Here is a 12054-nt window from a genome sequence, read left to right on the forward strand (position 1 = left end):
CGGTAGCCTATATATGCACTGCCCTTCTTTTCTGGCATGCCTTCCTTCAAACATCAGTTAGCATATAAGAAACGCTGAAACTTTTTCTGAGAAACACAAGAGAATGTTGGAAATAAAATAGGACGAGATCATATCCCACTGATGCGTTCCAGGTCACAAGGAGCAACTATTCGCAGGAACCAAGCAAATCGTATCGTCTGGGTTGCAATTTGAAAGCTATACTTGACACAACAACTCCAATTATTAGGAGGTGTAAAAGGGAGATACCACAATGCATAATACTCCTTATAGGCTGTACTAAAGTTGAAACACTTATTTTGGGACCGAGGATACAAAGCCACAAGCTGCGTGACAAGGTTGACACCGATATATCTGGTGAGTAAAACTCGTATGGTTACCAAAAGAATCATTGCACGCCCGTCGAAAATTGGTGCATGTGTTAATTGGTGCGAAAACATTATAGCCCTCTCGCTATCAGGCCTGAAAATGAGGTTACATGTCAGTGCCTTGGCACAACAATGATGTGTTTTCAACAAAAGTATATGCTTTGTATCCCCCGCACGCTCTGCTCCTTCTTTAAACATGACAGACAAAGGCTCAGTCTTTTGTAAGTACTGTATAGCCACTTGGGCTGCTGCTAGACCACCAAAGTGATTTCTTGTTCATTACTGCTCTGCAAGCTGTTAACTGCACGCTCCAAGGTTACCTGGCACTGCTGTGTGGATTACAAAGCAGCGTCCTCAGACTGCACAGTGGACCTTCCAAGCTTTACTGCGAAATAAGCTTCCCAGATCCCTGAATTGTTAAGAACATCTCGCATGACATGAAGTAGACATGCAATGCAAGTGCAACCAGAGAACTTTCTGACCATGATTTCCCAGTAGAACCTCCACTTCGATACAGCTGAAAATGCAATAGAAAATTACCAGGAACCTCAGATTCCATTTGCCATCAAGGATGAGCTTTTCAGCAACAAGTAGTGATGCAAATCAAACCTCACGTTTGATTTTCCTTTGGCTCCATCCTGTTGTGCAGCCATGATGAGTTTTCTTGATAAGCACCAAAGAAGGTGCTTCCCATCCCCATTTTTAGCTGCTATACGCAGAACAAGAATGGGCAAGAAAAGTAGCAGTTTCATGTTTCCAAAGTCCACTTGTTTATATCGACCTCAGCTGTCATCTCAGACCTTGAACTCCACCGAGTGCAATGCTCCATGTCTTGTTTTAGGTTCAGAGCTCTAGGCGTCGACAAGGAGTGTCTTTTACCTTTTTTGAGCAGCATATGATGTTAACAGCCTCAAGTTGCATTCAGATACCTTGTCAGAAAGCAAAAAACTTCAAAATTTTCCCAACATGTGGAGCAGATAAATCCTGCAAATGTATCATGGTCAGCGGCTTGTACTAGAATAAGTGTAATATAAAACTTCAATGAAGAATGCAAAACTAATATTATACTCAGAAGGTACTAACTACTACTCCCTCCGTTTGGTCATCTATTTTGGAACGGAGGGATTGGGTCATCTATTTTGGAACGGAGGGAGTACACATTTTGTGAGCATCCAGACTCGTTCACTTCATGCAGTGATTGCTTTTTAGTTGAGATTTATTCTGCTACCATAAATTGTTCAAGTATTTAGATGTAAACCTGACAAACAAGGTAGATCCCATAAAACAGAGTTTGGTACCATGATATGTATGCTTACAGATATCATTACATACTAGGGCTACCAGCCACTACAAAATAGCTATCTCAATAAACATATTTCTATCCACAAAGGAGGTATGGCGATTACAAACACCAAGTTAACTCCAAACACCAAGAACGTTTCGAGATTACAAACAAGCGTGCAAATTTTGAGTCTTTAGTGACATTGGTGACTAGTCTTCTTTCTTTTCCCTATTGTACTTGCTGTAGCAGATGCATCATTTTTGTTTCTCCTGTTGTGGACCAAACTTCAGCTTAAAACGACAGTACATGAATTGTTTCACAACATCCTTACATTTATAGATTAAAAAAAAAGATTGGTGCTTGAAATACAGGGCGTGCACGGTTCTTTGTGCAAAAGCCACCACCAGCCTTTGTATGAAATTATCTTTTTTATTCTATAAAAAATATGCACATTCATCCAATGCGCTTTTGCCAAGGAAAGACTGTTTATGCAAGAAACAAGCAAAAGCCTATGTCACAGGCTTGCAGTATAGAAGTTGCCGGTTACGAATATGTTACAGTAACGCTTAATATCCTTGCTATGCCTATATTGCAGGCTTGCAGCATATGGCACAAGGCATAACACAAAAGGTGGAACCTGAAGATCAAGCAGTTAACATGCTGAAGGAGAAATAGTCACTTTAAACAGTTATATTTAAGGTCTGACTGCTGAATTCAACAACACAGTGTAAAAGTTTCAACAGCTGTAGATTTGTCGCTGTTGCCAATGAGGCTTCATTGCAGCACATTTGATTTTCCATTCCAGAAGCAATGATTCTGGTGGTGCTTATCTATTATCCTGGACACCTCAGCAACATCCCCAATTATTAACATGAGTTTTATTATAATCCTTTCCCCACCTGTGTGGTCAATCTCTATTATCCCTCAAAAAAAGAGCAACCAGCAGGAGCTCTGCCTCTTCATTAAGTACAAAAAGAATTGGCTAGTTGATAAGGGAAACCAGCCGAAAACCAACTTCATTATCTCAGTCATAATCAAGATTTGGGACATCTCTCATGCCAACAATACCACTAGCACACTAATGCGTTAATCAATTTTGGCCAGTATAACCAAGGCAAAGCCTCTGTTCTCTCAAATTGCATGTTAGTATGTTACTGCTAAGCTTTGGTTTCAGGTCAAGACGGTGCAGATAAAACAACTTCAAAATTTTCCTTTTCATATATCTACAGTCACTGCTAACATCAAATCATACATTGTTGAACTACAATAATGACACTAATCATGTACCTATGCAGCTATTGACTTTAGCAATGAGCAAGAGAGCATATAGAGATCACAGCCAATAATCAATAATCAGCAACAAGATCCACACTTGATGGGAACAACAGGTAGTGTCATGTACCTATGCAGCTATTGACTTTAGCAATGAACAAGAGAGCATATAGAGATCACAGCTAATAATCAATAATCAGCAACAAGATGCCACGCTTCATGGGCAACAGGTAGGATAAGCACGAGAGGAAAACAAGCTGGATAAACATATCTTGCTAGTGGGCAGCTAGGTATAGCTAGCATAAATCAATGGCATGTTCGATTGTTCGTTGCTTATGACATAGATCACTGTTTGAAACTGATCAATTTGTCGCAAGACAATACAACATGCGAGCAGCAAGTGTGTGTAATCACACGTCAATTTGGTGACTGAATGGGATTAAAGGCCAGAAGTATGTCTAGAAAGGTGGCGCTTGAATCAAAACGTGAAAACAACATTGGCCACCTTCAGGTGAATGTGTTTTGAGGTACTGCAAGATAAACAAAAAGAAATAAGCATTCAGCATTTTTACAAGTCAACTTTCGCACTAAGTGACAATAGCTTCAAAATGTGCAAAAACATCCTGATGTGCAGTTTGAAGTTTAAGAAATGTTAGCAAGAAAAATTGAGGTATAGTTGGTGTGTGCGACATCTCCTTTTAAACCTTACTAACAATTCAACCCGACAATCCGACACATGGGTTCGGCCACCCATGCGCACCCGACACGAATGGGCAGGGTATGGGTCGTCATCTTCATCCATGGGCAAGACCCATGGGTACCCCGATTAGTCAGGGGTAGGGTATGGGCATAGGTTCCTATCCATGGGTCGCCCAATGGGTCACCCGATTAACTGACATGTGGGCCCATGTGTAGTTAAATCCCAGCCAACAGCATACCCATTGAGCCAGTCCAGCACCAAAGTCCACTCGTGACCCAACTCCTAAACCTAAACAACGTAAATTTATACACCAATCGGCCAGAGTACCAGAACCACCACATACCGGCAGCATTTCGTGGAATCATTTTTCCCTTGTCTTATTTTTTTAGGTGCTTCCCTTGTCTCATTTACAAGTGCGTACAGGCTATCAATAGCATAAGGCCAACTTCTTCTACCAGCCCATGTAGGTGCAATAAGCTAGAATGGGCCACGGGTGCCTCTACCCAACGCATCAGCAACATTGCAAATTTAGTCCCACCTCGGCTAGCTAACATGGTTGTGAGCACTCGAAGTCTATAAATTCGCAAGTGACTGCTCAGTTATTTGTAATTGCTGGTTCAGTGGTACCTACACACACGGCATCGCTCGGAATCAATTATCAAAATATATTCTGCCTTGACCCGACGGGTGCCCGATAGGGTCGGGTTACCCGATGGGTTCGGGCATGGGTCTGATTCCTTGCCCATGGGTGAGAGATAGACCCGATAATGGGTTCAGGCATGGGTCTTGGTTGTGGTTGACTAACAATGTGCAATCAGCAACCTTGTCCAGGAATTATCATCGCGAGAGTCCTAAAACACTTGGAGAGCAAATTGTACATCCTTTCATTCTGGGCACTATTTGGCTTATTTTACCAGACTTCGCCTATGTTGTTGGTCTCTAGACAGTCTTTACTTTGTGATACAGAACAATACGGGTGCGTGAAAAAAATTCCTATGGATCAACTGCATAGAACAAAATATTTCCTATAATAAGCAGTAAACTACAGAGGAATACGGGCATAGAAAACGTAGGCTAAGAAGAGCTTCTGCCTGCATATATATGCAGTTGTTGGAGACATATAAGTGCAAAGGGAAGCATCTATAATCTATAAACACTGAAATAACTCCCAGCCAGTGTGAAAATATATGCAGTTGTTGGAGTATAAGTATATTTAATTGCAATAAAATGCAATGCTAAACACTGAAACCTAACCCGCAGCCAGTTATGCTGTAACATCACACAATATAGGAGTAAGCAAAGACTCTGAGACACTGTAAATTGAGAATATGAATCAATGATTTAGGCTTCAATTTATTCACAGTAAAAGTCTGCTCGGATTGTGATGCCAGGTGGCTTAAAAACAAATAACCATTATTCATGGTCTAACCATGAAGGAGTATTTTTTTCATGTTATCTCTGGGTAAGCGGCTGAAAATATACATCTAATCCAGACAAGATTGATTGAATTACCTAAGATGCTAGAGAATAAGAAAATTATAAAATGCCTTACGACCTGATCACTTTATAAATGGACGAGCCATTGCAGCACTTTTGAATAGTGAATAGAGGCTCATTGTTTCTTCTACACAACAATTGCACTAGTACCGTAATTCAAATTTTAGATGTGTCCTTGTCTTTGTTGTTGCCCAAGTTCGCTAAATCAAAGATTAAATGCCTGCGTCTGCAACGGAAGCATGCCAACTTATGCAAAAAGAACATAAATTTGTGAATAGCAGTCAATGCAATAAGAATAGAGGTGTGTACTGACCTGTTATTGAACAAATACGCCGGAAGGGGATCCAAAACCGTGCTTCCACATCATGCCAAGTATCGTATCAGCCTCAGATCTTCTTCCACAGCTCAGATATGCTTTGTGCAGAATCCAGAAGGTCTTCTTTGTCCGGTCAAACCTAAAATACTCCATCTCATCCAACACCCCATGCATCTCTGCAAGTCGATGGTGCTTCCCATACATCACCATCTTGCAGTGGTATAAACTCCGGCACAGCTTCCATCCCGCCTCCTCAGCCTGCCGGACAAAGTGTGCAAGTCTGTCGACAGCGTCACACTGGAAATAGTTGGTTATGACGGACCGCATCACCTGTGTTGTGGTGACTGTGGTATTGCGTTCCAATGCCTCAGCGATCCTTCTTTCCATCCCCTCAACTAACCCCTCCTTGGCATACACCCTAATTAACAACACATTGAGCCAGGGCCTATAATCCTCAGGACGCAACTTCAGAAGCAACTCCTCGATCTTTTGAATCCTATCTACATGTTCAAACTTGCAATATGCACATAGCATTGCACGTATATGCACTATATCAACCTCGCCAGCGTGCTCACGAGCACGCTCATAAGCCAGCTCCATCTTATAAATCTTCCCAGCATGTGAGTAACCTCTTAACATCAACAAATGTGTAGTGGTGTCTGGAGCAACTCCACCTGCCATCATTTTATGGAACACTGCTTCCATCTTGTCCCACATCCATGCCGTGAGGTAGCCAGCGATGACTGCGTTATAGGTACCAATTGTACGGGGCTGTCCTGAGGCATCCAGCGACTGGAGTGTGGCCTCCATGTGGTCGACGAGGAGGGAGCGACCGAAGAGAGCGATGAGGATGTTGTAGGAGTCCGCATTGGGCGGACCACACCGAGGATCACGCCGCAGCGCGTGGAAGGCCTCGACGCAGCTATTCACAAGGCCACTGTGCATGTAGGCGGACATGAGGGCATTGTAGAGCGCCTGGTCGGGGCAGTAGGCGCTGGAGGCGTCGGTGAAGATGTTGGCCGCGGCGGTGGGGTCGCGGGCGCGGCTGGCAAGCGAGATGGCGACGACAAACTCGGGGAGCGTGGGCGGCGGCGAAAGCGTGCGGCGAAACGAAAAGACCGCGAGGCCGAGGTAGGGCTTGGGGCGGAGGAGGGATAAGAGCTCGAGGGAGGCGAGCGGCGAGACTGCGAGGAGGGTGGGGAATGAATGAGCGTGGAGGGCGGGCAGGGGGTCGGGATCCGGGTCGGGCAGAGCCAGAAGAGAGGCGGCGAGGGAGGAGACGGCCGCGCGGAGGTGGGAGGCCGTGAAAGGCGGGAGCGGCGTGGAGGTGGGCGAACACGACTGCGGCCAGGGCGCGGGATGAAACGGCGGCGGGGACGTGGACGACGGGATGGAGGTGGAGGGGATCGCGTCGGGGGGAATGGGCACGGATGTGTAGGGGAGATGGACCGAATGGTGGAGGTGGCGGCGGCGAAGCAACGGGAGGAAGTGGCGAGCGGGGTGGCGGGACATGGGAGGAGGAGGGATTCGGCGGCGGCGCGATGGGTTTTAGGGATCGATGTGGGGGGAGAGGAAGAAGAGGGGCAAAGGCGGCCAGCTCGGCGTAGCGTTTTTGCGTCACCTGAGCAAGCTTGGAGACGGCTTGGCCCGGCCTGGTTGAAGAGTGCTCTTGACGGGCCTGGCTGGTAAGACCAGCGATGTGGGCTTGACGGGCCTGCTGGTCAGACCAGTGATGTGGGCTTGACGGGCCTGCTGGTCAGACCAGTGAGAGAGGAGCAACGCTCAAATCCAGGGTTTTCGAGTTGCGCTTGACGTTTGTATGTGTTTGCACTCGTTTGTCTCAAAAAAAGAATCTCAAAAAAAAAAGTGTCCGAACTCGTTTCTGGCAAACCTCCTGTCAAACGAGACATTCTGCCATGACAGGCGACTCGGATGATGCGCATTCGAGAAGGTACTCAAAACATAAAAAATAAACAAGAGACATGGAGGAAAAATCGGTAGCAAGGCGCACACGGGTCAGACAGTGACCAATTCTAGCTCTCCCAAGGTAATGCAAGCTGCCATGACTCAATCGGCAAGCGACTCACTGATTCGGTTCGACATTTGAGTCGGCAATGCCGTCATGTCTCAGTCGGAAGGTTCTACCCGGTATGCCGTCATGTCTCAGCCGGCAGGTTCTATCAGGCCGATGTTATGCCCAGTCAGCAGGAGGCCATTGTGCTCCACCCGGCTTGTTGTTATACCTATTCAGCAAGTCATCATGCTTAGTGCCTAGTCATACCACAATATACCAGTCGGTCATGTTGATGGCTCAAGAAGGACTTGGAGGACAACATATGATGTCGGGGAACGTTGCATGGGAAACAAAAAATTTCCTACGCTCGCCAAGATCAATCTAGGAGATGAACATCTACGAGAGGAGAGATTGCATCTACATACCCTTGTATATCGCTAAGCGGAATCGTTAAGAAACGCGATTGATGTAGTCGAATGTCTTCGCGATCCAATCATGATCCGTCCCGTGAACTCCCAATCCAAGTGCCGAACGGACGACACCTCAGCGTTCAACACACGTACGGCTTGATGAAGCATTCACCTCCTCGATCCAGCGAGCGATGGTGAAGTAGTAGCTCAAGTCCTCCGGCAGCACGGCGACGTGGTGGCGGTGGTGGTGGCGGAATCTCAGCGGAGCTTCGCTAAGCACTACGGAGAAGAAGATGGTATGAGGGAGATACGAATAGATCTGTATGGGTGCGGCTGCCCTCTCTCTACCTCTCTATATATAGGAGAAGGGAGGAGGAGGTGGCGCCCCTAGTGAAAGGACCACGATGCCGCCTAGAGGGGGGTGAATAGGCGTTTTAAAATCTTTTACGGATTTGGCTATATCCTAATGCGGAAATAAACTAAGCGGATACTTTTCAAGCACAAATCCTAAATATACTAGGCTCACTAAGTCCACCAACAACTTAGCATAAACAAGACGAGAACAACAGGATATGAGTAAGCACAAGTAAGTCACACAAACTTACTCAGTGTATATCACGAGGTACGGAAATGAATAATACACACAACCACAAGTAAGCAATACAAGCTTACACAAATTGTATCACAATATATGGAATTTAATGATACAAGCAAACTCAAGTAAGTTACACAAACTTACTTGAGCAATATCACAATATATGGAAGTTTATAACACAAGTTAGCAATTCACACTAATCACAATGTATATCAATAGTAGCAAGTATGAATTGCGGAATATGAAGTGTAGGCCTAAATAATCTCTACAAGGAAATGGCCAACACAATATAATCAACCACCACAATATAATGAGGACAACAAGATATAGTGAATGCATGGTCAAATGACCAAAGTCAACCACAAGTAAGGAGTTAGGGTTAGGGATAACCAAAGTCACGGAGACGAGGATGTATCATGATGTTCACTTCCTTGGAGGGAAGCTAGTCACCGTTAGAGAGGTGGATGTTACCTCGAAGGCACACCAACGCCACGAAGGATCACCCTATTTTCCTTGAGATATCACCACGAAGGCAATTCTCAACCACTAGTGGTAGACCTTGAGGCAGCCTCCAAACCTTCACAAACTTTTCGGGGGACAAATCACAAGTTGATTCCTCACCGGAGCACTCCTACCGCCTAGGAGTCTCCAACCTCCAAGAGTAACAAGATCAAGGGGGAAATGCTCAAGACTTGCTCAAATCACGAATTGCTTTGGTCACAAGAGGGAGAGGGAGAGGATCTATCTTTTGATTGGAACAACTCTCAAGAACACTCACTAATCTCTCCGGGATCTAAGATTTGGTGTAGGAGAAGTGAGAGGGAGCCACTTGTGTTCTTGGGACGATTTGGGATGAAGTGCTCAACCCTCCCCCGGAGTGGGAGAGGGATATTTATACCCCCAAAGAAAATAGAGCCGTTTCCCGCAGTTGTTGACCTGCCCGGATGATCTGGACGCATACCCGGATGATCCGGGCAATGCCCGGATGATCCGGGAAGGTCAATATACAATGTGGTGAAGTAGATACCCGGATGTCCGGGGACATAGCCGGATGATCCGGGCAATTCTCGGATGATCCGGGTGGGTAGCCGGATGATCCGGCTAGCGGAATAAGCTTCTGTGATGAATTTTACGAATAACCCGGATGATCCGGGTAGGAACCCGGATGATCCGGGCAAAGCCCGGATGATATGGGAGAGGACCCGGATGATCCGGCCAAACCAAACTGTTGCAGCCTAGAAACTGAAACAGGCACAACTTTTACATCCGGACTCCGATTTTGATGATCTTGGGCTCGTTTTGAAGCTATGAAAAAAACCCAGGTCCTCACATAGAGAACCACCCAAGATGAACCAAAATGGAGGATGAAAAATATGCAAAGGTTTTATCATGTATTTGGGTAACCTATTTGGCTTTGGATTTTCTTTGGTATATAGGATATGAGTGGAAATATGTAGAGAAGATGTTGACTTGAGCAAATCTATCACGAACCCCTTTGATCCCCTCTTAATAGTGCGGGATCCCTATAACTCAAGAATCATAAAAGGTCTACACTACATAGCTATCAATAATCCATTCTTGAGTGTATGTGTTCCTTCGGTGTTCATCACTCCACAACACTAACGTCGAAGGAACTAATACCTTTGACTCGAGCCTTTCACTTGAGCTTGAAGTTGAAGTTTCTTCTTGGATCAAGTTGAATGGCAAGACATTGGTGAAGTCTTCAAGTAGCTCCCCCATACACGATGTGGGAAGCTTTGCTTTGTATTTATCTTCATGTGTCCATCATGTGATCATCCACAAGCTTCAAGCATGTAATCCTTCGGGATAGTTATCTTGAACTTGCCCTTGTCAACCATGATCATCAACACTTGATGTCATCCTCTCATAGACACTTGAAATATCTCTCTCGATGCGAGCCCATGAGAATCTCCTCTCAAAAACATAGGCAACGCATAGTATGGGTTAGTACACAAAGCGCAATTGACAAATTCTTACCATACCACAAGATCTCACATGGCACATGATTTGCGCTTGTGTGTTGACCATCTTTGAATTCAATCTTCGATATTCATCTTGGTCAACCTTAATCTTTGCTCCATGATTAATCTTGATGTACAACTACATGTATATGGCATTCATTCCGAATCCATTCAATATCCTTCTTGCATCACCCATGGAACAAACCTTCCTATATAACTTGATGTCATTGTTTCTTCATAGGAATTGTCATTCATTATCAAGTCTCAATGCATATATAGATGTTGATGGATTTCATCCACCAATTCATCCAATATTCTTCATGCATTGCAAATGGAACTTTCCTTCAAATGTATATCTCAGTGCAAACATTAGTCCATTAGGATTGTCATTTAATTACCAAAACCACACATGGGGACTACATGTACTTTCAATCTCCCCCATTTTGGTAATTGATGACAATCTCAACAAGATGGTTTATATAATGAATTTTTAAACAAGCATGAAATTTATCCAAGGATAAATTGTATACTTGGGATGGTTGTACTATCATCAATACACTACACAAGCATTTGATGATAGTACACCCATAGTATATAGAGCAAACTCCCCCATAATATATGAATTTGTGAATGAACTTTGAATGTCATTGCATATATTGGTTGACATAAACTAGGAGAAGATTTCTCTATATACAAGACTCATCCATGCAATAAGAATATATAACAAGGGTAGATATGCATGAGTGACAACAAGAACTAGAAAAGATATTTATCTTAAACCCTCTAAACTTCTCCCCCATTGGCAACAAATGCCAAAATGGAAGACAAAACATCTAGCAGACCAATATAGTATGAGTTCCTCCTTGATGTGTGCATATAACAAAATGTGAGTGAAAACAAATGCACATATTCAATGATGAACAATTAAAGGAGCTCGAAATCTATAGAATGCAACCAGATACGAAGATATGAACTTTTTCATGTATAAAAATTTCTAAGTGGCCTATAATAATCATGATATGTATCCACAAAGAAACTCGTATACACAAAAAGAAAGGTTGCAATTGATAAGAACATGATATCCACAAGTGAATCCACTATTATACAACTTGAGCCTAGTCATAATAGCAAGGCACATGGCACAAAACATATGGCACAAATTGATCTCATTTGCATAACACAAAGTGAAGCAAGCAATCAAAAGATCCAATGAGCCAAAAGAATAAAAGAATATTACGATTTGGGTAAAGGAGTGTTCTAAGGAAAATAGAGAAGCTCCCCATGATTTGTGCACAATTGAATTTTTTTTATTTGGATACAAGTGCACAAAATAGGATCATCACTCCCCCCAAAATCAATAGGAACACACAACAATTGCAAGCAAACATAGATAAGAAAAGAAGCCTAGCATTTGCAACAAACATATGGTTGAGCAACATGTACATGAGGCAACCTAAGAATAGGCACAACCAAAATGATGTGTGTGAGACACGTCTAAGCACTTGAGAAGACTAGTATAAGGATGAGAATTAAGCATCAACATAGCCTTGAGTAAATGAGATACAAGGTGCAAGCCATGTCCTTCCCACACACATGAAGT

General features: G+C 43.9%; 1 pseudogene; it reads right to left on the reverse strand.

Moving 5' to 3' along the window:
* Positions 1 to 376: 376 nt before the first annotated feature.
* Positions 377 to 7064, reverse strand: LOC123132466 (pentatricopeptide repeat-containing protein At2g30780-like; annotated as a pseudogene).
* Positions 7065 to 12054: the final 4990 nt, after the last annotated feature.

The sequence above is a fragment of the Triticum aestivum genome, chromosome 1B (genome assembly GCF_018294505.1).
Source record: "Triticum aestivum cultivar Chinese Spring chromosome 1B, IWGSC CS RefSeq v2.1, whole genome shotgun sequence".
NCBI lineage: Eukaryota > Viridiplantae > Streptophyta > Magnoliopsida > Poales > Poaceae > Triticum > Triticum aestivum.